The sequence below is a fragment of the Cebus imitator genome, unplaced genomic scaffold (assembly GCF_001604975.1).
Source record: "Cebus imitator isolate Cc_AM_T3 unplaced genomic scaffold, Cebus_imitator-1.0 Scaffold3, whole genome shotgun sequence".
Classification (NCBI taxonomy): domain Eukaryota; kingdom Metazoa; phylum Chordata; class Mammalia; order Primates; family Cebidae; genus Cebus; species Cebus imitator.
In genome coordinates this window covers 4842271-4867819 of record NW_016107318.1, presented here as the reverse complement: position 1 = coordinate 4867819, position 25549 = coordinate 4842271, and the positions used below count along the sequence as shown (strand labels likewise).

Sequence of the window (25549 nt, the reverse complement as noted above, 5' to 3'; positions counted from 1 at the left end):
GTAATGTTTGAGATGGGCCTGCTTTCACAGTCTTGGAAGGTCTGGGCCAAAACACACCACAGCAGGCATGAGAGAGAACATGCTGGGTTTCTGCTCTGTAAAAACCATATTTCTTAATCCTGCTCCTCAGGCCCACAGTTTTGCGGCCCGAGCCTGTCATGTGCCCTTTGAACTTTGTGGATCTGGGGTGATCCAGCATGAGAGAGACCAGTGGTTGAAGGTTGAACAAGAAGAAGCACTGTGTGGCAGGGGTCCCTTACTCTGGGTGAACCCGGCAGAAAGCTTCTGATGGCAGTCTTCCCCATAGATAAATACCCTCCTTGCGATGGATGCAGTTGGCATCTTCAGCACCCCTTCTGGAGACTTGCCCACTGTGGTTCACAGAGCACATTAATCATCATCATTATCACAGATTCCACAAAGGAAGAGGCTTTAGGTTTCTTGCTTTTTTTCTCTGCTGGCAGCAGGTGACAGCAGAATTATTGATCATTTGGACTTAGGAGTCCTATAGATTAGCATCAGAGATTTGGCCTGGTACTCTGCACTGCAAAGGGCCACTGGTTTTGTATGTAGTGTCCTTTGTTCCTAGTAATCCAGATAACCTTCGTGGTGGCAGTAGGATCACCTGACCCTGCAGGAAACATGAGGGTGAAGGAGCATGTTCTGGTGTTGTAAATTTATGACTTAATTAGTTACTTTCATGACATCTTAAGTAGGAATTTGAGCTTAAGCAGGGCACATCTGTCTTTAAAGAATACACAAAATGTTGAAGTTGAAATCTGAAAGTAAAATAAATGTAAGGAACAGAAACAAGAGAGATAATATACTTCATTACTGCTGTTTGATCTCCATGCTTCTATTGCATGGGCATTTTTCTCAGATTTTAACTTGTGTATTACATGAATCTAGCAAACATAAATAACATATCTGGGTCAGTATTTAAAGTATACATTTCACAAAGGTCTTAAAAGCCAATGGGTCTAAAACATGTTTGATTATTTCTTATAAGAAGACTGGATTTAAATCTGCTTCTGTAGCATCTCAACAGCTTGCAGGATTCCAAGGAACTCATAATTATTAATCATAACATCCTGAAGGTTCCCACTGGGCCCACAGAGTAAAAAATAATTGAAACTGTCAAGAAGGTAGATACTGAATGAGCCAGCTGAAATGCAAAGACCATGAGAGTGTAGTTCTTGTCTGGCATCCTCCTCGGCAAGGGGACATGGCAGAAAGAACTGCTGAGTACACCATCACGCCAGCCCTGGAGGTTGGAAGGATAGTGGGATAACAGGCAAAACCCAAGCCTAGAGCTCCCAGAGCAATAATAATAGGTCACTTGCTGAGTATCAGGTTCTGTGCTAAGTACTTTGTAGCCAGTCCTCCCCAAACCGCCCATTTTTGTGGACTAGAAGCTGAGGTTTAGAGAAGGTAGGTAACTGCCTCAGGTCACACAGCTAGTAAGTGACAGAGCCACAACTCTAGTGCCTGCATTTCCAACCAGTTGCACTTTATCATTCCCCACATTTCATCTGGAGAAGGCTCACTCAGTTCTTCAAATATTTATTGACCATTTACAATGTACAACACTTGTGTTAAGCCCCAGTGGAACATTGTGAATATATTTACTGATTTAATCAACAAGCATTTACTGAACATCTTCTCTGTACCAGGCACTGTGCTACATAAGCATTGGTGAGTGCAAATATGGCTAAGACATGCTCCCTGACTGCAAGGAAAGCATAGACTAGTGTTGGGCACAGACAAGTCATCAACAGTCCTGGGTACCATGTGATGTCAAGATGTGTGCTGCAGAGACGGGGCCATTTAAGAAGGTTAGAGAAGGTCTCCAAAAAAGAGGTGGCCCTCAGCTGAGTCATGAAGGGAAGATAGGAATTAGCTGGGTGAAGTGTGGGGACCAAGGCATAATAGCCAGACAGAGCATGGTGCTGAAAGTGTGGCATGGTGAGGAAACTCCATTACAGCTGGAGTTTAGAATGAGGTGGGACTTGGAAGAAGTGACTCTGAAAATCCTAACTCCGCTTTTCATTTTAATAGTGTGAATGCTTTAAAGTTGAGGGTCTCTGGGAACATTAATTCTCTCTTTCTTATGCAAAAGATTCATTTTAGCACATGCTATAGATTGAATGTTTGTGTTCCCCCCGAATTTGTACATTGGAACCCAACAAGTAATGGAATTAGGAAGTTGCTTCTACTTCAACAACCTTTGGAAGGGGCTAGAGAGACCTTTGGGAGGTGATTAGGTAACAAGGACAGAACTTTTATGGAATTAGCGCCCTTATTAAAGAGAACTCAAATAGCTCACTTTTCCCTTCTACCCTGTGAAGTTATAGCAACAAGAATGTTATGAACTGGGAGGAGAGCCCTCACCAGGCACTGAATCTGTCTGTGCCTTGATTTTAGACTTCTCCTCTGCCAGGACTGTGAAAAATAAATTTCTGTTGTTTGTAACTGCCCTAATCTAGGATATTTTGTTATACCCAATGGGCTAAGACAGCCCAGATTCCAGTTATCTGTTTATTTCTTCAACAGATATTTAACACAGGCTTGCTATGTATAAGACACATGTACAAGGCACTGTTTGGCACTGAAAGAACAAAACATGATCCTGCTTTCAAAGACATTGTGTACAGGAGGGCAAGACAGATATGCAAACAGGCGGTAGCAAAATATAACTTTACTAAGTCCTCAATGGTGGGGTATCCTTGACTTCACAGGGGTTTAACGGAGGCCTGAACAAAAGAAGTCTGAACAGTTTTCTTCAGCTCATAAATATTTGGGGTTCCCAGGTAACTCTATCTTATCATTACCACTATTCTCCTATTATTACCAACTAGAGCACTCTGAGTTCTCTATTGCGTATATTCAGCTAAATTATAGAGACACTGTTATTTGAAAGTAACTAACATCTTATTAGGCGAAATAAATTCTACATTGACATAGAAGCAACCCTAATAAGCACACTAGATAAGCATTAAGATAAGCAAAGTATTAGATTAATGAGAAAAAAAAACATAAATGCATTATTGCTTGCCAGACGTCCTCTGCCATGTCGAGGCCAACCCCCTCCATCCACCCTCCAGCACAGAGAGATGCCGCACAGGTCGAAGTTGGCTACTGCATTGCCTGGGGATCTCAGGCAACCATTTTCACCAGCAGTTCCTCCATCAACTTCTATAAAACAGATTTTCAGACATTCTTTTCATTAAGAATTCTTTTTCTGCATTAAAAATGATATTAAGTCCTTTCAATCTTTTTCTCCGTAAATGAACCCAGATCCTTTTACGCTTCCTCATAAGACCCATTTTATAATCCTTTAATCTTTTTTTTTTGTTTATTTCTGTTTGGAAGTTATGCTCAAAATGCAAGACTGAGGCAAATGCTAGTGCCAGATTTAATTATTGCCATTTCTACTAAAGATGTAAAACACTTTTTTTTAATTTTTCATTTTTTTTTAGAGAGAAAAGGTCTCACTCTGTCACTTAGGCTGGAATGCAATGGTATAATCACAGCTCACTGTAGCCTTAAACTTCTGGGCTCAAATAATCTTCCCACCACAGCTTCCTGAGTAACTAGGAATACAGGCATGCACCATCATACCTGGCTAATTTTTAATTTTTTGTAGAGAGAGGGTCTTGCTCTATTGCCCAGGCTGGTCTTGAACTCCTGGCCTCAAGTGATCCACCTGTTTCAGCTTCCCAAAGTGCTGATATTTCAGGCATGAGTCACTGCACCCAGCCTAGAACACATTTTTGTGTGTTTTTATTCTATTTTATCCTACCAACCATCTGTGGATTCGTGGGCAAGTCATTAACATCTTGGGGCCTTAGTTTCCTCAACTGCTAATCAAAAGTTAACATGGATATTAGATACTGGCTAACAGATCTTCCGGTCTTCAAACCCTATAGTGATGTGATGTTATTAATAATAATAATAATAATAATAATAATACTCCTTCATCCAGAATCACAGCATCCTTGGGGCACCTGTCATCTGGAGCCTAAACACTGCCAAGTTTATTGCTAAAAGTAAAACTGTTCAGACAACCCACTTATGATCCTAAATAAAAGAAATACAAAGAGAACAAATGTTCACCAATTCGTTTGCTATACCTAAATAAAGCTTATTCCTAGACCACAATTTAGTGCCATTTTAGAAAAACCATTGTTATGATAAATAGCAGTAGAATGATTCAAAAGCATCATGATGATTATTTGAATAGATTGCTTTAAAAAACCTTTGATGAAATCATACATTCTTCTGGAATTTTTGAAAAGTAAAGTTTTGGCAGAAAATTACTCTTTTAAAGTAATATTTACTGAAAATTAAGAGTCAATATACTTAACAAAAATATATTACACACATTTCCAAACAAAACAAGAGTATGCTTTAGTGCATGCAAGTTATCTATATTATTAAGGATTCCTGCCACTGTAAGAAGTCATAAAAAATGGGAGATTAATACAGGAATAAAGAAAAACAAAGATTACCATTTGCAAACCATTTATGGTTAAGAAATCCGGGGTAATAAACTAAAAGCTATATGTGATGATCTAGAAAATCTAGTAAAGTGACCATAAAATGAACAATAATGAAGGAAAGGAGATGCCATTCTCTGTATCAATAAAAATGATAAATAGCACTGAACACAAAAAGTATGAAACCTTCATAGGAAAAGCAAAGGACAATTTGAGTAAAAGTCAATATATTTCTGGTTTCTGACCCTAATGTTGAAGAGCAGTCAAAGTTACTACAATTCCAATTAAAATATCAAAATGTAATATCAACATGAAAAGAACTTAATAATTATAAAATGTGAAATACAGGGTTATGTTAAATCAAGTATTTTTAAGTGGCAATAATGCTCTGGGAATTGAGTAGCTGTAAATATAAAGAAAAATAAGCCACAATGAACTCTAGTTGAATGAAACAGTCAAATATATGGTATTTTTTATTTTAAAATATAATTACTGCAATTATTAAGGAAAATGTATTTCCCTTCACTATTGAGCAAATAGAAGGGTGAATGAATTTCATTATTAAAACATTAAAAATATGTTATACTAGAGATACAACAAAACCATGAATATTACAGTCTCTTCATATTTTAATTTCACATTTTTGAAATGCCATAAGCATAATAGCAGGCCCTCATTGTACAGATGGGCACAAACAGACATTATGTAGAAAATAATGCTCACACTTGGTTGCTAATCAAGGAAATATTAAGTAACCCAAACGTGCAGTACCACCTCAAAACTACTTAAATTATCAAAAATAATGAAAGTCTACAATGACAGGGCCGTAGAGTATATTCATACATTGCAGGCAGCAAGGTTTTACACTATTGCTATGGGAGAGATAGTTGAAAGTATATAACAACATTTTTAAAAATTCTTTTTATGTGCAATATTTCTAGAACTATGTAGTGATGGTGATAATTGTATCTACTACACTTATTGGAAAACTAAATTAAGCACTGGACACTTTACAGATATTATTTCATATCCTTACTGAAATACTACAGGTGGGCATTACTGACTGTGTTTTAAAGGTGGGGAAACTGAGACTCAGAAAGACTACGTCAGTCAAATCATAGAGATTCAAGTCTTGGTTTACCCAACCTCTTTCTACCGCCCCATGCTGCCTCTGAAACAATGCAAAAGAAAAACAAAATAGATGAGAAAACAAGGAAAAAGAAAGAGGAAGGAAAATAAAAGAAATAGGAATCACGCCTGTAATCCCAGCACTTTGAGGGGCCGAGGTGGGTGGATCATGAGGTCAGGAGATCGAGACCATCCCAGCCAACATGGTGAAACCCCATCTCTACTAAATACAAAAAATTAGCCAGGCATGATGATTAGTGCCTGTAGTCCCAGCTATGCAGGAGGCTGAGGCAGGGGAATCACTTGAACCTGGGAGGTGGAGATTGCAGTGAGTTGACATCATGCCACTGCACTCCAGCCTTGGCAGCAGAGCAAGACTCTGTCTCAAAAAAAAAGAAATAGGAAAGCTTTCTGAACTAGTCCACATGCCTCATAACAGAAACTAGAAATAACCCAATGCCCACCAGTCGCTATGGAAGTGAATTCAAAGTATATAATAGTATCTATCACAATGGACACACCCCTTGTATGCAGCAATACATCTAGGATGCAGTAGTGATGACACTACTACCACAAATGATAACCAATTAGTGAGTAACCAGACTGAGGGTTGTTTGGTAGTTGTGGAAGGAGAAGCAGAACAGTATAGTGGAAGTAAATTGCCTGGGTGCAAGTCCTGGCTCTGCCCCTTACTAGATGTAGAACAGTAAGTTTAACTTTTAAACGCTAGTCATCAACAGCCAAAATTTGTTGATTAATAGATTGCTATTAAGTGGGTGAGATGTTCAGGACAGGGCAGCTTTCTTCATGTATCAGTGGCATTTTGGGTAGTCTGACTCCATGAAGTTAAACTGAGACTTTACAATGGTTGTTGTTTTGTTTGTTTTGTTTTGTTTTTGTTTTGAGACAGAGTCTGGCTCTGTTGCCTAGGCCAGAGTGTGGTAGTGTGATCTCGGCTCATTGCAACCTCTGCCTCCCGGGTTTAAGTGATTCTCCTGCCTCAGCCTCCCGAATAGCTAGGACTACAGGCGTGTGTCACCATGCCTGGCTAATTTTTGAATTTTTAGTAAAGATGGGGTTTCACCATGTTATACAGGATGGTCTCTAACTCCTGACCTCGTGATCCGCCCTCTTTGGCCTCCCAAAGTGCTGGGATTATAGACGTGAGCCACCGTACCTAGTTGACTATACAAAGTTTTTAAGTTTGTGTTTCTGTTTCTGTCTTCTCTCCCTTCTCTGCTCTCCCTCAAAATAATAAGTATTTTGACCACATTTTACTATTAGGCATCAAATTCCCACTTTTCATAAATATGTGTGGTCACCAAAAGGCCTTTTGAGGAAAGCTTTCAATGTGAAAGCAGGTCCAATATAAACAACAGAACACAGTGAACCTGGAAGAAATGGAGGTAACACAGGATATGTGAGAAAACATTAGCAGCAATCCAGTTACATCTTCAGAGAAATATGAGGGAGTAGTGTCACCACAGAACAGGAACAGGATGCCATGAGGGAATTAATCATGTATTACAAAACAGTGGCATAATAGTATATGGAGATCACAACCATAGGAGGTGACAAGTGGTGTAAGAGATAAATCCGAAAACTGAGAAATCAAGAAAGAGCAGTCAAATATATTGTTTAAAATGGCAATAACTTCCAGAGGAAACAGCTAAAGTAAAAATGAGTTCGCCTGCAAGAGACTAGGCTGCTATTTTTCATAAAGTGTTTTGATATCATATTATCTTTCTTTTTAAACTCTCTAGCTATATTACTTTGATTTAATTATTTTTAATTTTTTAAGAGGCTTGGAATAGTCATAACCTTGCTTAATATAATAGCTGTGTTCCTAGCAATCACAGAGTAATTTTTAGTAAATTAATATTAATTTTCTTTCAGCCTTTAGTCAAATAAATTATTTTGGGCTGTGTGTGAAATTTAGAGACTTGCAAGAAGTCCATTCCTTCCAAGAGTCTATCATTCATTTGGGATGGCAATATTATAAGGCAACATATTCCAAATACTAAATAAGAGTAACAGACTGACACCGTCTGTCTCTGGACTTGAGAGAGGAGATGATATAGGCTTCAGTTCATGGAGAAGGGGCTGGAGCTGAGTGTTTAGAAGAACCTTGTGATTGTGCAGAGGGGTGTGGTGGACTGTGGGGTAAAAGGTAGCACGCAGGAGCAGAGGCAGGCAGCTCATATGAGACTGTGAGATGAGTAGTAAACCAGATTGGCAGCAGCATGAGATTTGTATAAAAGAGTAGGGGAAAATCAGTATGAAAGGGAAGCCTGGAGATGCCATGTCAGGAGTGGATTTTATCTCATAGGAAATGCTAAGACCTTGAATGCCTTGTGTATGTCTGCAAATTTCTGAAGTACATGAGAAAAGTTGTTACATATGCATAATGTGTAGTGATCAAGTCAGGGGCATTCAGGATGTCCATAACCTGAGTACAATATATTTTTGTTAAATACAGCCATCCTACTCTGCTATCAACATTTAATTTACTCCCTTTATCTTACCATTACGTTTGGACTCCAACCCGTTGCTCTTCATCCTCCCCTTTCCTCCACCTGCTCACCCTTCCTGGTCTCTGTTATCTATTTTTTTCACTTCTTACCTCTATGTGTTCACATTTTTTCTCTCTCACATATAATTGAGAACATGCAATATTTGTCTTTTTGTATCTGGCTTATTTCACTTAAGATAATGACCTCCCGTTCCACCCATGTTGCTGCAAATGACAGGATTTCATTCTTTTTTATGGCTGAATCGAATTCCATTATATTAAAAATGCTATGTTTTATTTATCCATTCATCTGTTCATGGATGCTCAGGTTGATTCCATTTCTTAGCTATTGTGAATACTGCTGCACCTGAATGTTTTTGAGCAAGATGTAGGCAAGATCAGCCTGCTGGTAGTATATGGCTTGCTGTGACCAGAAGACCAAACCAGAAGTCAAGAAGGAGTTAAGCAATTACTGCAATCTTTCCTCTAGGACATGAGAGTGACTTTAACTTAAACAATGGTAGTGGCAAAGGAAGGAGGAATATTAGAATCTTAAAGACACAAAAACTTAGGGATGCACAATTTTTCCATCTTTGAGTAACATTAAATATTATTTTACCCTAATTGTTACTGTAAATTTCTAGAATGTCATTGTAATCAATCAGAATGTGGGCCAGCATGAGTTAACCACTGTTATTACTAAGTTGGCAACACCAAGCAAAGAAACTCGAGGTTTTAGTTTATATTTACAGCATCTTCATGGATAGAAATACAATTCCCATTAGGCATTCTGAAATGCAAGATATTTTTTAAAGTAACTTATGGATGCGTATCACTGCTTTCGTAAACCCCAATAAGACTCCCAGGCTGAAAACCACTGAGTGGACCCAGAATGTCTTCATTTACAGGTGAAGAAGCTTAATCACATGTGTCTGAAAACATACTCCAAGTGATTAGCAGCATGGAGTGAAAACAAGCCTCTTGCATCTTGCTTAAAGTTAGCTACATTCTGCTGGGAATTAACAGGACTTGGTATCTGATTAGTAACGCTTTTAGGGAACAACTGAATCATTTGAAAAGCAAATAATGATTCTTTCATTTATCTTTTGTTTAAGACTGGCTTTTCCATTAGTAAAGGTTTGCTCAAAGCGATGGAAACCATTATGGCTGTGTTAAAATTGGCTGCTAAAACCACCACCTGGATTCTTTTGTCTAACATTGATTTTTCAGCTGCTTATTTTCATATTATCCTGCCATTTTAAACAAAAAGCATTACTGTTTCTTGATCCATTATGACATAATGGCATATTAAGAGTCATATTGTTTGAAAGCTTCATTGTCATGCACATACATAAATAAGGATTTAAGAGACTCAAGTTTGAATTCTTCTTATTCTACTCTGTGACGTTTTTTCTTCCGTAATTCTGCAAATACAATATCACAAGTGTTGGGCATTAATTGCTTATTCAGATCAACCTCACTGGTCTCCGTAGTGACATGCATATTTTATGATACAAGTCAAGTTGCTAGATTAACTAACAGATGTTTGTCATTAAAGGGAAAGAAACGTGAAACAGCAGTCACATCATCTCTGTCCCTGTATGCATTCAGTGTTAAATGCTACATTTAGAGAACAAATTAATACGTGTATTATCTTCTGAATTATCACCCCAAGCACTGTCCTCCGTCAGTAAGTTATTTTCAGCATTCACATAGTCTTTGCCACCAAATCTTTAACATCTGAGGAACCCAAAGCCATGTAAAAGAACCTGTATCCTACCTTTTGGTTTTTCTGTTTATTTGTTTTGTTTTGTTTTGCATTAAGCATTCCGCATGTATGGGAAACTATGACAATTCAGAATGAAATTTAGAAGAAAGATTTAAAATGTTGTTAGCTACATAAAGCCTGATATTTAAGAGAACTATTGTACACTACTGAAAATAAGCTTTATGAAAAAAAAAAAAACATAAGCTCTATTAAAAAAAAAAGACTGATTGCAGCCTTGAACTTTATCTACTTGGCCAGAAGGAGGATAAGTTTTGTGAAGTGTTGAAGGTGACTGGAAGGGCTACTGTTGCAATGGACAGGCTGAATCACAGACCACAGATTAAGGAAGCAAATTCACAATATCGGGGGAGTAAAGGAAAGTAGAAGAGAAGAAGAACCAAGAGACTGGATGGAAGCAGAGCTAGCTCTGAAATGACTACCCTGCTCTGAAAATAGAAGGCTTACTGATAACCAAGTAGCATCATTAAGGATCTGTGACGCTTGTGATGTTGAGAATAGTAACTGACTTGTTTGACTAGATAGCAGCCTGAATTGCAGGGGACTGTGCTCTGAAACCCTTTGACATGATAACCTTTTGGTAAAAACCAAGACCACATCTGTCTGAGAGAAGAAAATGGTGGAGATGGGGGAATAGGAACATTCCATTTTCAAATGTGTAGTTAAGATGTTTGCAAATTCTTGTCCCAAATGCTAGGAAAGAACGTGTATGAATTGATGGCCACTGCAAGAATAGTTTCTGGGCCTTGATAAAAAAGAAGACGCCTTCTTCTTGCTAGTAAAGAAGAAAGTATCGTTATCAGGGCCACTGAGGCTGCCTGAAACAGCAGAAATGCTGGATTACATAAATAAAGTACAGAAAAGTGACAGAAGGATGTAGCGAGAAGGGAGAAAATGACTGCAGAAAAGAGGAATATGGAGGAAATGAATACAATTTTAGCTTTTCATAGAAACTGATAGTGTGATTGTAGGAAATTTGTAGAAATTTGGGAGGTTAAATAATTGCAAATTACTTTATGCATAATATGAAACGACAGTGTCTCTAAAACTCTTTTTTTAAGGCTGGGCACGGTGGCTCATTCCTGTAATCTTAGTACTTTGGGAGGCTGAAGCAAACAGATTGCTGGAGCCCAGGAGTTCAAGACCAGCCTGGGCAACACGGTGAAACCCCATCTCTACAAAAAATACAAATACAGGCACGTGTGGTGGTACATGCCTGTAGTCCCAGCTACTTGGGAGGCTGAGGTGGGAGGTTCACTGGAACCCAGGAGGTGGAGGCTGCAGTGAGCCATGATCGCACCACTGCACTCCAACTTGGGCAACAGAATAAGATCCTGTCTCAAAAAGAAAAGAAATCTTTTTTAAAAAAAGAATATAATATTATGGCAGGCAGATTTCAAGTATTTGGTCTGTCCAAATTCAGGAGTGAGAAGAGGGTCTCAGCTGGACATTCAAGGTCTGTTTTAACCCTATAATTCTATGATTTGGTGAAGAATTACCAGTTATAAAGCATAATTAGCCATTCAATAAGAGACCTGAAGAATATTAAGAAATTCATTCTGTTCATGTCCAACATTCCTACCCAGTTAAATCAGTTATGCTTAGTTTCCTTAAAAAGCCACTTAAGCACAATCTCTAATGGTATGAAATCCCTGTACCAATCATTCATCTATAATTATTTATAATTGCATTATTTATCATGGTTTACTTTACTAGAGCACATATTGCACTATCTGAAAATTATTTCCCTAGACTACTACATGTTTGTTGGATGGCCACATTACTCAGTATCAGTAAACAGTTAACTGATAAAACTGTTATTTTGGACATTTAGGTGAGAGGGGAGAAACCCATTTTAGCTCATACCTGATGATGCTAACACTTACTCTTACACGGAAAGACAAACCCAGACCACTTGTAATACGTAAAAGAAAATAGGCAATAGGAATAAATATGGAACCAGGGAGATCATCAGAATCACCCATCTGTTCAAAGAAGTAGAAAGACTTTTATTTCAACTTTGAAAGAACGTAGGAAATAAAAGCAAACACAAAAAGTTTAGAAGTTCTTAAATAATATTTTTGTTCTACTTGATTTACATCTATTATATATATATAATACTATATATAGAATAGCATTTTTTTTTTAGGTTTAAAGATGAGGAAGCTCTAAAAAAAACTAAAGTAACAAAGAAAGGCTGAGATGCCTTAATAAGAATACTTAAAATGTATGTGTTCAGTCACTTTGGAAGGACAATAGATTATTTGTATCTGTGTATTTTAAGGAAGCTCTAGAAATATTCAGTTAGCCATTATTTATTTTACTTACTTGAAACCTGCATTGCTATCAAAATTGTTATCAAAACAATCCATGGGTACACTTTTTCTTGGGTTGGATCTCCTAGTGACAGACCCTCTGACAAGGTCTGTTAAGGGACTACTCTATGAAGACACCTGTCATTGAGCAAGGGGAAAAGCAGAAGGGAGGTAAAGGTGTCAGACAGAAATAAATGGGTTTAGGTAAAGGAGTCAGACAGAAATAAATGGGTCTAGCCTCAGCCTGGTTGCACGGGCAACTAGGATGATTATGGAAACAGCCCCAGGGGTTGAGGCCTGCTTCTAGACAGCACCCAGTAGCCAAGAGCAGCCCTCCAGAAAAGGGTGCAGAAGTGAGCTTTTAGCTCTTAGCTGCCAACACTCGCAATAGCTGGGGCATAGGCACATCAACCTGGTATATATTTATTTGTCTCTCTCAGTACCTTCTTTATGCAAAAAAATATATATATATTCTCAGGCTGTTGTTGCAGTATCTGTCCATCGCAAGTATTCAATTAATACCGAATGGGTGAATGAACAAATGGATAGGTGCTACAAAAAAAGACACTAAAGAACCAGATTCTGAGAAATAAATAATAATAACCAGCATCTGTAAAACATTTCCCATGTGCAGACACACTGCATGAATTATTTTTCTCAGGTAGGAACTGTTGTCCTGATTTTATGCCTGCAGAAACCGAGATGGATGTTGTCTAGAGCCGCATAGCTGGTGTGACTTCAGAGCCCACACATTTAACTTCTTCATTACACCAATGCTCAGATATTAGGAAGGTGAAGTAAATGGGGTGAAACAAATATTGACAACTTCTTATCCTGAGTCATTTCTAGCTTCATAGAGTAGCTTTGTTTACCTTTTAGAAGATAAAATTAACAGCTGCATTTTCTTCCTTCTATAATAAAAGGACAGGTATGTAGGCTCCAACATACTCCTTGAATAAAAATAAGAAATTCTAGAATCCTTGGATCATACAGAGTAGTTGAAACATCCAGAAGTTTCTCAGTACTTTTGTCTCTGCTATATGATAGATTAACCATTGACTTTGGGCATATATAATGATACAATCTAAATTAATTGTTTATGTTTAGGCCTGCCTGTAGTTTAAAATATGCTATGAGTATTGTTGGAAGGCATGAGATTAAAATGGATGTGAATTTTTCAGTATTCTTCCTAAGCACAAGTTTCCAAGCTCAAAATCTCATGAATCAAATGTGAAACCGCCTCTGATACATTTGAGGCCTTTCTAATGAGTTGCTTAGCAGTTCTTCAGGGTAATTACTGATTTGTCCTGTGCTGTATATGAGATAACTGACTTAAAGTTTAAGCCAAAATCCCTCTGTAATTTGCTTGACATATTAGAGAAAGAAACAAAATAACACATTTTAAACAAACACTAATGTTTTATTAACTTGAGGTAAGTACCTGGCTACTTACAAATCTTTTAAAATTACTATATCTGGAGTTTAGAAAGAGAGAACCTATATTGGTTTCTCTTTAGTGTGTGCCCAGGGGGTCGTATTGAACTCTCTCAGCTGTCATTCAGCTGTGTTAATTGTGACTGGCAAACACAGAATCCAAATCTGTGCATTCATAATAATAGTTATGACTCTTCTGACAACACAGCTAAGTAGGTCATGACATTATGCCAAAAGGAAATGGCCCTTTGGTGGCCAAAGGAATGATTGGTGGAGTTTTTTTGAAAATATAATTCACGGAAACCTATTCTGTGATCTAGTATTAATGTCACTGTTGTAGTTTCTCATTTCAAAGTTGTCACTTTGCCCACCATGTCCCATTTTGCCCTTCCAACCAGGACATAGTAGTGTGATGTCCTATAAAATACTTTGTTTATTTATATTTTTGAGACAGGGTCTTGCTCTGTCACCCAGGCTGGAGTGCAGTGACATGACCACAGCTCACTGCAGCCTCAACCTCCTGGGCTCAAGCAATCTTCTGACCTCAGTTTTCCAAGTAGCTGGGACTACAGGTATGCCCTACCACACACAGCTATTTTTATTTATTTATTTATTTTAGAGACAGAGCCTCACTATGTTGTTCAGGCCAGTAAAATCTTTTAAAACTCAGGAAAGCATTTTGTGATACTATAACTATAGTTATAACCACCCTCAGGGTAAACAGAGAAATCTAGCTAGTTGTCAGTGCGTAGTTTTTATAATACCTTATACTTCTTTTGGAGGCAAAGCCATTGAGACAGGAATTCATTTATTTATTCATGTATTCACTTGCAGGGCATCTCCTTTAGGTTAGCGTCTGCTTGGTTCAAAAGAGAGTATGGAAATGTGAACGCTAGGCACAAATTGGGGCAATTTGTTACTACTGTGGCTTTTGTTTATTTTATCATTGTTATAATGGCATTTATGAAATAAATGTAAAAAGGGGATTTTTAAAAAGAAGTCATCATGAGAGCTAAGAAGTTGTCAGAAAGAGATGTAAATAATTTTGGACTTAAAAGGATTTATCCCACCTCAAATACTTCCAGAAAATGTGATCCTACATCGATAACCACTTGCCACTTCCCAGTATAGTCATTGCCAACACTTAGATTTACTAGATTTACTACATGCAAAGTTGTGTACTAATGATAATGGATTTTCTACCTTTCAGCACTCCATAACTACACAACACTATTTTCTAGCTGAGGAAAGAAGCTTAGAGAATCGGTAACTCCCTCAGAGTCACACAGCTCGTAAGGTGGGCCTGGGATCTGATCCAGGTAGTCTACCTCTCCACCTCATCGCTTCCCTTGAGTGTGACCTGTGGCCAAAGAGAAGCGATGCATTATTGTTGACATTATTCAGAAACCGATTTCTCAAGCCAGATTTTAAAATAATGTAAATCTGGGCCAGGCACAGTGGCTCATGCCTGTAATTCCAGCACTTTGGGAAGCTGAGGTGGGTAGATCACTTGAAGTCAGGAGTTTGAGACCAGGCTGGCCAACATGGTGAAACCCTATCTCTACTAAAAATACAAAAATTAGCTGGGTGTGGTGGTATGCACCTATAGTTCCAGCTACTTGTGAGGCTGAGGCAGAAGAATCTCTGGAACCTGGGAGGCAGAGGTTGCAGTGAGCCTAGATTGCACCAGGACATTCTAGACTGTCTCAAAAAAAAATGTAAATCTGAATGTGTGCTTTGTGATTCATAAATTCTTGCCACATAAAAAGTATGTGGTGGGGCAGCCACAAACTCAAACAGGGATCTTCATGGGCCTGGAATATTGTGGGCTCAAATTCCCTCTCTCCTATGACACTTTCTTTAATCCTCATTCCCACTTACTCCACAAAACCTTTTTCATCCTCCTCCTCTCTGAGACCAGGTAATCCTTCTTTCTCCTTTGATCTCCTATGGTAGTTCTCTAACTGCTCTGTGACAGCCTTTATTTTGCATTAATGTTAGGGTTAAGTCAGGTTAACCCCTGACTGGATTGTGGACTCGTTAAGGGCAAGAGTCCTATTTTACTGAACACTGAATCCTAGTGCATGGCATACAGTAGGTGCGCAACAAGTTTTGTTAATGAATTAGTTAATAATAAATGGCCACACACTTAGTAGTGACACTTTCTCACCCCATCTCTAATGGAAGTTCCTACTTGGACAGGAAGAAGACATTAATAAAAGGGTAAAACATAGTCTGTATTATGTGATACTAAAGAAAATCATCTTTTCATACTATCCACAACAAATGTAGGCACTCAATAAATATTGGTTGAGTCATAATCAACTATTAGAAATTTTCAGTAAGCTCACAAATGCAAGAATTTACTGGGAAACTAACTGAAAAATTAGTTGTAACTCACATAGCTTTTAACAGACACAGGATCTAAGAATACTCAGGACAAGAGATCTTTACATTTGCAGCCCCCTCAGTAATTTTAAAAGTAAACATGAGGGCCCCTCTTTCCCTCAGTTGTTCCTGCAATGAAGGAAGGAGGTCACTTTGGGAGAGTTCAAACATGATGCAAATTTCCTACACTGCTGGGGGACACAGTGGATTCTTTTTTTTTTTGGGGGGGGGGGCGGATAAGAATGGAGCTTTGTTTGGAAGAAGAGGGGTTCTGCAAAATGTGATAAATTTTCTAGGTAGCCTACAAAGTCACTTTGTCATTTTGTAAAAGTGGACATATTGCCTTTGTTTATGTGTGATCAAGTTTGACTCATTCTGCAAAGCCTGAGGATTGCATTTAAAATTGGCATTAATTTCATTTTTCTCAGGGTTAGCTTTTTGCCCCGAGGCTTCTAACAAATTCTAGTTGGCGTCTGTCTCTATTATTGATCATGTGTACGAAGTGGAATATTTTCTATAAAAATTTGAAGGCATCTGTTGCTTTACAAATGCTATGTACCTTTTATGCCTTAGGTAAGCTTATCAATTCTAGTCTTCTTTAGGAAGATGCTGACCATGCCCATAGTTGAGAGGTGAAAATAGAAAGCAGACCTGGCTTGAGGCAGCACAAGACTAAGAGGCTCTTCAGAGGCTGTGCTCATTTTGTCTTTGAGTGAAGTCGCACGTTTGCAGAACAGAATCTCTCACTGCTAATGTCTTGGAAGGCTCAAGGGTATCTGAAAAAGAAAAAAGAGGCATAACTAAACATAACCTCAAACAAAGTAATAGAAAAGGTGGAGCCAGGACACATATAAACAGGCTTTGATGGAATCAGAAGTTTTTTGAAGGCCTCCAAATAACTGTAGGAAGCAGGAAACAGCATCGTCTGTTTCTTCTCACAAGGAAAATCCGAAGATTCTTCATCTGTATCCTCTGACTCACTCGTCTTTATCCCCTCTATAAGCCCAACTCAACTACTGCTTATAAGATCTATCAATACTATTCCTACTCAACAGGATGAACATTAGGCTACACATGAATCTGAACTTGCTGAGTTCATAGTTGGTTGATACATGGCTAATAAAATTATTTTTCCCCATAATCCACAATTAATAAAATGTAGGTATGGGTGGCAAGTAATCTCTTTTTCTACATGTTGCTTCCTGTCAAAAGCCTAGGCATTTTGGCAGAAGAATAAGAAGACTAACTATCCATAGACTTGAGTTCGTTAAATTAACATAAAGTCTTAGCATCAAAACCATTTATAAGGATTTTAAAATCTATTTGCATATTTTCTTCCTTTGCCCATGGATGTAAATGTAAATTCCATTACTATAAATCTGATTTCCGGTCTCATAATTGTCTTTGTCCTGCTTCATTTATATTTTTCCTAAAACTTGGGGGGAAATTGTTCAATTATCCAAAGAGCCCAATGGCTATTAAGTTGTTAAACAATCCCCCATTCTGTTTTCATCCTGTATGTATTTTTAAAATCAAGCCTGTCATAGCCATCTTGCTAATAAGTTAATTATCCTGAAACAAAGATCAATTTAGTGTTTTGGGAACTTGGTACAAACAATAGTAACACAAAGTTATAGACCTGGGAATAGTGAGTAAAGGACAAAGTGAGGATGGTTGTTTAAATGGTTCTGAATTTGGAAATGACTCTCAAGCTAAAAATAGAAAGGAAAAACAAATGAATGTGGGATAACTAGGAACATAGGATTTGTTCTTCCCAGAGCTAAAAGAGCTTAGTTCTTAAGAGCACAGGCATTGTGGTAACACAGACTTGAGTTCTTATCCAAGCTATGTTCTTCCCTAATTGTATGACCTTAGGTAAGTACCTACCCCTTTAAGTACTTTCCTTGGGAAAGTGTTATGTTGGAGTTGTTCTGGGATTTAACAGAGATGTTTGCAAGATGCTTTGCCTGTTACCTAGCGTATATAGCAAATGCTTAATAAATGGTAACTCATGCCGTGCACATGAGCCCATCTGTCACATTCCTGTGACACAGCACCCACTCACTACAAACACCTGTCCAGAGATTACTGGTAGAGAATAGTCAGCTACCAAATGTTAAAATCCCAAGAAAGCTTTCAAATAACTGTAAGAAGCAAGAAAGGACATCTCTCCTTCTCAGAAGGAGAATCCCAAGAAAGATGTAACTCCCAAGAAAGATGAGAGGCACCCTCATCTCTTTCAAAGAAGCTACATCTTTCTTATCTTCATTTCATCTCACTGTTGTTCCTCTCCCTGGTACGCCCTTCCTTTCCTTTCTTCACTTGCTTAGTTTTGCTTGTTTAGAACTTCCCCAAGCCCCACATTGCAGCACATACCCACCTTCTGACCCCTAGAACCTCCAAGCACACCTCCATCCCAGCCCTTCCCACAATGAGGTAATGATTTGCTTCTCAGTCTCTCAGCTCTTTCTCCAACTTCATGAAGGCAGAGATGTTGCCATGTCTGACTGAACTAAATTATTTCTCTCAAGTCATCCTTACTTTGTGTCCACTGCTCCAACAGAGGAAAACATTAGCACAGGTTTTCTGGCAGCTTACTATCCAGAATGACCGTTCACTAGTCCCATTAAATATGTTTAAATATGTTTTTATAAATGTTAAGCTTCTCACTACTGACAACATTATATGTATATATTAACTAAAAAGAAATTTGGGCGGGGAGCACTGGCTCACATCTATAATTCCAGCACTTTGGGAAGCCAAGGCAGTACGATCACTTGAACCCAAGAGTTCGAAACCAGCCTGGGCAACATAGTGAGACCTTGTCTCTACAAAAAAATAAAATACAAGTAAAAAATTAGCCAGGCATGGTGGCACGTGCCTGTAGCCCCAGCTACTCAGGAGGCTGAGGCAGGAGCATCACTTGGGCCCAGAAATTAGAGACTGCAGTGAGCTATAATCATGCCACTGCACTCCAGCCTAGGCAACAGAGCAAGACCCTGTCTCTAAATAAATAAAAAAATAAAATTAAAATCAATTTGATTTAAAATCCAAATGCACTTTCTACTTTATTGGTGGTATCTTTCATCATAATGTCCTGTGTTCCTGCTCCAAGATACATTCCCCTTAGTTTTCCATCTTCTAAGCTGTTCTTTTTGATTTCACTTGATCTCCACTGAATCTTACAATAATTATGAGCTGACCATATTTGGCCATCATAAAGTCAACATTGCAGGAGAGAAATTTTTTAAAGGATGAATCATGTGGACTAAAAAAAAAAGTAATAATAAAAGGAAAGAGAAGGAAAAATAACAAAAGAAAATCAAATGAGCCTGATCTTCCTAGGGCCTAAATTAGCCCCTAATCACACATCTGTTGCTCAGGCAGCACAGCGGATTGTTTCAGGCATTCAGGGTACCACTTAGGGCTCTGTAGCTGGGAGACACTCAAGCATGAAAGAGAATGGAGCCTGTAATTAGGAGAGGTACCAATGTCACATGAGGCTGAAATTTGACTTCTGAGGCTCTAATTTCTTTAGTTTGGAAGGTTTCTTGGCAAAGCTTTAAATCTCTATCCCACTACTTTGTAGTTTTGTAAAGCCTCAGATTGCTGGAATGCTGGGAGGAGAGAAGAGAAAATAGAAAGGGGAAAAGGGTATGTTAATTAATTTAATTTTCTGGTTAATTCAGCTTGACGAGTATTTGTCTAACTGCTGGGCTCAGAATGCTATTGGTGCAGTAGAGAAAAAATGGGAACTGCACAATGTAATTCTTGTCTAAAATGAGCATATCATTTTTCTCCATTTTCTCCTATTAATGCTTTCTTTACCAAGTCATTTCAAAGTATTTTAGTCCTTACTAGTGCTTTAGTAAGTACCAAAAAGCCAATATGATGTAATCTTCCTTCCCTGCATCTCCAATGACTAGTCTAATACCTGGCACAAAGTAGGTGTTCAGTATATCTTTATTGAATTGAATTGCATCGTGTAGGTGGTATACAAGATTGGATACCAATCTATGTGGATCTCAAGACATATTCTAAAAGTTTATTTAATTGACAAAATCTATTAATCACCTATTTTCTGGGCTACAGATCCCTCTTAGTCAACTTTTGATTGAGAAGCAGTGTATCACCTTGTCAGTATCACCTTAATGAAATCTTAAATCCTCTTAGTATTTACTACACAGGGGTTTATTTCAGCGATCCCCATTAGAAGTAAGTGCTTTCTGCAGCAACTTAATTTTAGAAGTGTTCTGTCATAATGCCCTAAGATTAGCAAGCAGAATATTGGACACTTGATACCTACTCATGATCTGGACGTTGGTCAAGCTAAGGATGTTTGCTCCAGGGCAATACCTGGATCTATAAAATTTAGACAGTCGGCCACTGCAGCCACCCTCCCTTCAGCTAAAGAATGGTTCCGAACCCTGACTGCCACCACTGACTTGGATTCTTTTCTGTTGGGCCCTTTTCTGTCAACCACAACCTCCTGCATGACCTAAAACCTAGCCTCTTCCTTCTTCTTGTTAGTGGTCTGACGTTGAATCCACTGTCCCTTAATGAGACAAGCAGATCAAGGGGCTCTTGGAAAGGAGTCTGGAATGCTTTCTCTCAGTCAAAGGGCCAGGGAGCCAAAGCCCTGGTTGGGCTGTGGGAAGTGGCAGCTAAGCCAGGCCTCTGGGTAAGGGTCCTGGTGGCTGGAGCTCTAGGACAGAAGCAGAGCAGCTTCTAGGAAGTGCCAGTCCAGACATGACCCATATCAGAAATCCATTCTCCTGTCTCACATAGGTTCCTAGAAGGGGGCTAGGCCCACTCTTCCTTTGATTCCTGAGGGAGACTGAATAGTGATGAGAGGAGAAAAACAGAATCCATGCTGGATGACCTCAATCCTCTCAACAAACTAAAAGGCAGGGTTATTTGCAAAGAGGTTTAAGAAGGCTGCTGTGGGGTGCAAGTAGAGTCAACAATAGACAGAGAGGATTGCTGGACAGGAGCCAGTTTCCCTGTAGCTCTAAGCTGCCAACCCACAGAGACCCATAGGAGTCAGGAAGTCGTCTGCCTCTTGCAGTCAGCTTTGCCTGCCCTTGCTCCTTCTGATTTCCTGGCCAGAAGGAAAGTTCTTCTGCCAACAGCCACAGCCACCAAGCAAGGTATATGCATCATGCAGAGAAATAGAACCCCCTACTGAGGCCCCCAAATGGGGAAGAAGGTAAAGAATATTTGAGTATCGGGCCGGGCGCGGTGGCTCACGCCTGTAATCCCAGCACTTTGGGAGGCCGAGGCAGGTGGATCACAAGGTCAAGAGATCGAGACCATCCTGGTCAACATGATGAAACCCCATCTCTACTAAAAATACAAAAAATCAGCTGGGCATGGTGGTGCGTGCCTGTAATCCCAGCTACTCAGGAGGCTGAGGCAGGAGAATTGCCTGAACCCAGGAGGCGGAGGCTGCGGTGAGCCGAGATCGCGCCATTGCACTCCGGCCTGGGTAATGAGAGCGAAACTCTGTCTCAAAAAAAAAAAAAAAAAAAGAATATTTGAATATCTAGACCTGGCTTGGCGTGGCTTCTGAGGATTCTTGGGGGGTCCATCCTAAGACTACTTCCAAAAGCCCTGCCTTGTTCTGCAAATGCCAAGCTAAGATCTGATCCTGCCATCCTTGGCACTTGCATCTGTCTGATGCAGACAAATGTGGATTTGGATCCTGACCCTGCAATGTAGTTACATAATCTGGGCGAGTTATTTAATCTCTTTGCGGCTCAGGTTTTGGATCTTTAAAATGGAGATAATGTTTTATAATGTTATTGTAGGAATTGAATAAATCCATATAAAATCCGAATTATAAATTACAATTGATAATAAATATATAAAGAAAACCTCTAATGCAGTGCATGGCACATAGTAGTTGTTCAGTAAATGACGTTACCTTGTGCTCCTGTTGTTGAGTGCTGATGAAGATTCCAAAAAATATTCTCTGAGCTAATGTAGTAAGAATAATCAAAGTTATCTTTAGTTAGCCTTCTCTTCTAGGTTTCTATAGCAGAATAAATTAAAGTCACTATTGCATTGTTAAGCTTCAAGTCCTAGGAGAAATTTTTTCATAAAATAGTTCATATATATTATAATAGTTTTCTCTGGTATCTATTTATTGTGTTGACTTTTTCCCAACGAAGTTGTCTAGGTGCTGTATATATCCAGTGAACAAAGATTCTGTATAGAAGGCTGAGAAAATAAGTCTTTTACTCAGATATCCATAGCCTTCAAGCATTCTGTATCCATCCCTTTGCATAACAATCATGTCTGTTTTTAGATCTGTCTTCTTTCGTGTTTTGTCCTTTCATTCTGTTTCAAAAAAATAATAATATGTTCTACAGAGCTTGGTTCAGCAGGGCTGTACCACAGGAATTCTCATCAAAACATGGAATTGGCTTGGCTATCTCAGAGAATTGTCCCCACCCATCCCACTCACCACGTCCACTTAGGTGTTTCTCTTTCAAATTTGGTCATTGATTATGAAGCTTTAGAAATATGGTTCTGCAAAGTAATATCAGTGATAATTACTCCATTGCTGATAACTGCAGATTTCACTCCAGGCACCATGAGTTTTTAAAGTATATTTAGTGCAATCTTCAATTTTCAGTTGAAGAAAAAGTCACTGCAAAGAGATTACCAATCAATCAATCTTTTGGAGGGATGTCTCCAGACATATAAAAGAAATTTTGAAGGGCTAGTTATTTGCATGTTGGAGGAGCTCCATAAGAAACAAGAAACGCCATTGGTAGAGAACCTGTGTAATTGAAATCTCTGGCATGAAACAAGGGAGAAGTAAGAACTCCAAGAGGCTCCTTTGGTTCTTAGAGAATGACACTTATGGGATATATAACACTGAAACAATACTAATAACAGCCAATTTATTTCACCACCAAGAAGGAGAGGGGGAAAAAATGGGAGACAGACCTAAGTTTAATCAAAAGCAGAAGCTTGAAGGAAAGATTGAACTGGTACCATCCTTTTTCAGTCCATTTAGGATGTTTCATAGACCTAACATTGCTCATTATGTGGCAAGCCCTGTCTCTATGGAGAAGATTAGGGCAGCCAATTGCAGTCTGAAAATCAGAGCCAAAAGAAAATGAAAACAAAAACTCATTTCCACCATTAAAAATGCAAACCATGATTGTAGCTTTCTCCTCAGATGGTGCATAATTCTCCTCCCTCTGCTGTAATTCCCTTTCCTAATCTAGATATATTCTGTAGACTTTTGAAAGTTGTTACAGCATTTGTTATTCAAATTAAAACATGTGTGAATGAAGTAAGGAATTTGGTGAGCATTTCATTTTGAAATTTCCAATTGACCTCCCTAGCCCTCTTACATTAAATGACATAAAACAGATTACGCAGTCCGCATCCTCTGCTAATTCTGTCCTTAGGAATAAGAAAAGGATTTTCTTAAGATTCCTAGACATTAACAATTACCTAAAACATAGCATCCATCTAATCACAGAATTTCAGAGCTGTGAGCAAGTTTAGGTATCATCTGGTTTATTGCCCCACAATTTTATCTCCCTGGATCCTTTTCGGACCCATGAGATGTAAATAAGTTTTTATTCCTAGAAACTCATCACTCTACCTTTGCTACTACTGCAACACTGTTTCTCCTGCTACCCTTTGTATTTTGAAGTTAACATCCCAGGTTCTTGTTCTTCAGAACTTTTTCTTTAAAAAACAAAACGAAACACCACTGCTTGAATTTCAAAACACTGTTTAAAAATCCTAAAGCCAAGAATGCCTAATATACATATTAGGGCTTCACAATTTTGTCACTACTGACATTTTTTTAGATGGAATAAATTTTTGTTGTGAGGATGGCTGTCCTGGGTACCGTAGGATATTTAGCAGCATCCCTGGCAAGTAGCCTCCCCACCCCCCGCAAGTGTGACAAACAAAAATGCTTCCCACCATTGCCACGTTTCCTTGGGGAAGTGGGGATTGCTCCTGGTTGTTAACTATCAACATATGTGTTTTTTGAAAGACAAATGATAACTGTTTGATGATTTCAAAGCCAGTTCTTCCTTTACCATACATACAACCTCTCCAACACCGAATGTCATCATTTTGTAAAAATCTTTGCCAATTAAGTGGCAATTATGATAATACGCAATCAGAATGCTCTTTAGGGTTCCTTGCCATAATATTTGCTAAAATAATAAAAAGAAAAGTCTCATGCTACTCTGGAGTTGTAGAAGTGGGATGCTGTAGAAAATGAAATCTGACTTAACTCTGTGGTCCTGATGTGAGAGTAAATTGGCTTCAGCAGCATGTGCATCATCCCATAGTTGAGTTGACTGCATGAATGTTGTTTTAATTCCTCATGGCTCTATGTTCTATGTCCAAAGGTTAAGTGGTCAGGTGAAGAATCTACATGTGAATAGCTAGTACATAGTAGTTATTCAACAAATACTTGTTAAATGATTTCATGAATTGTGCTTTATCTTTGCCTCTTAAATTGGACAATCAGGCACTTTAGTCTGCACTAGAAATTAAAATATTCTTGTTCAAATTAGCCAGAGGATATAAGATCCCCTAGAAACTCTCAAAGTTTCTTATATTCCTCATTCTACATCCCCAAGTTTTAAAAAATTTGTGTTTGAGAAAGAAAGAGATCATATGCATGTATGTTACAGAAGGAAATTGTCGCTTTCACTTCTCTCTTTGAGACCTTAGGGCTGAGGGACTATGTCCTATATATTTTTGATTGCTTCTATAACATGCAATGCTATTGTATAGATGCTAAGAAATAAGCTGCTCAACATCAGTCAGCTTCTACAAGGGAGAACAGAAACTCCAGTCAAACACTAGCTGTGTTTTCAGCTGTCTGAGCCCAGTTTACAAGCCTCCCGTAGCTCACTTGGCCTCACGTGCCCCTTGGCCTCGGTTGCTTCTTGAATGGAGAGCCCTGTCTGCCACTGCCCTGACTCACCACATATCCTAACCTTGGTGAGGACCCCAGCCAGCCTCTTCAAGGTTGAGGGCAGGGCCTCGTCATTCTCACCATTATGGGATCCCCTGCAGAGCTAGTACCTAGACCCCAGCAGACCAGACTTCCAGAGGCGTTGGCTGCTTTCAGCACTTCTAGATTGAGGAGCTATGCTGCTCCCTGGGGCCTGGCTTCCCAGTGGCTGCTCAGAGAGGATGCGCAGTGCAACCAAGAAGTGGGGGGACCCAACTCCCCATAGGAAAACTTGGAGCAGTGAAAGACAGGAGCCTGGCAGGAGCCAGCAGCTCAAGTCCTCTCGCTCCCTCCCCCTACCAGATGGGCCTGAGACAGAGTAGCTCCATGCAGCCTTTCTGGAGACCATGTTCCCGGTTTGAGTTTTCTTATGAAGCTGGGGTGCAGCTCATAACACTGCCCTCCTCCTTTTGACTCACTCCCCTTTTCCACTTCATGCTTAATGCCTATACACCCTCAAAATGTTAACTTGGAAGTTTT

General features: G+C 39.0%; 1 protein-coding gene and 1 pseudogene across 2 annotated transcripts in view; both read left to right on the top strand.

Moving 5' to 3' along the window:
- The window catches only part of AK5 (adenylate kinase 5), a 295232-nt gene that overhangs the window by 104605 nt on the left and 165078 nt on the right, over positions 1-25549 (top strand). The window lies entirely within an intron of this gene.
- LOC119471587 overlaps positions 1-25549 on the top strand; it is a 53049-nt pseudogene that overhangs the window by 25631 nt on the left and 1869 nt on the right.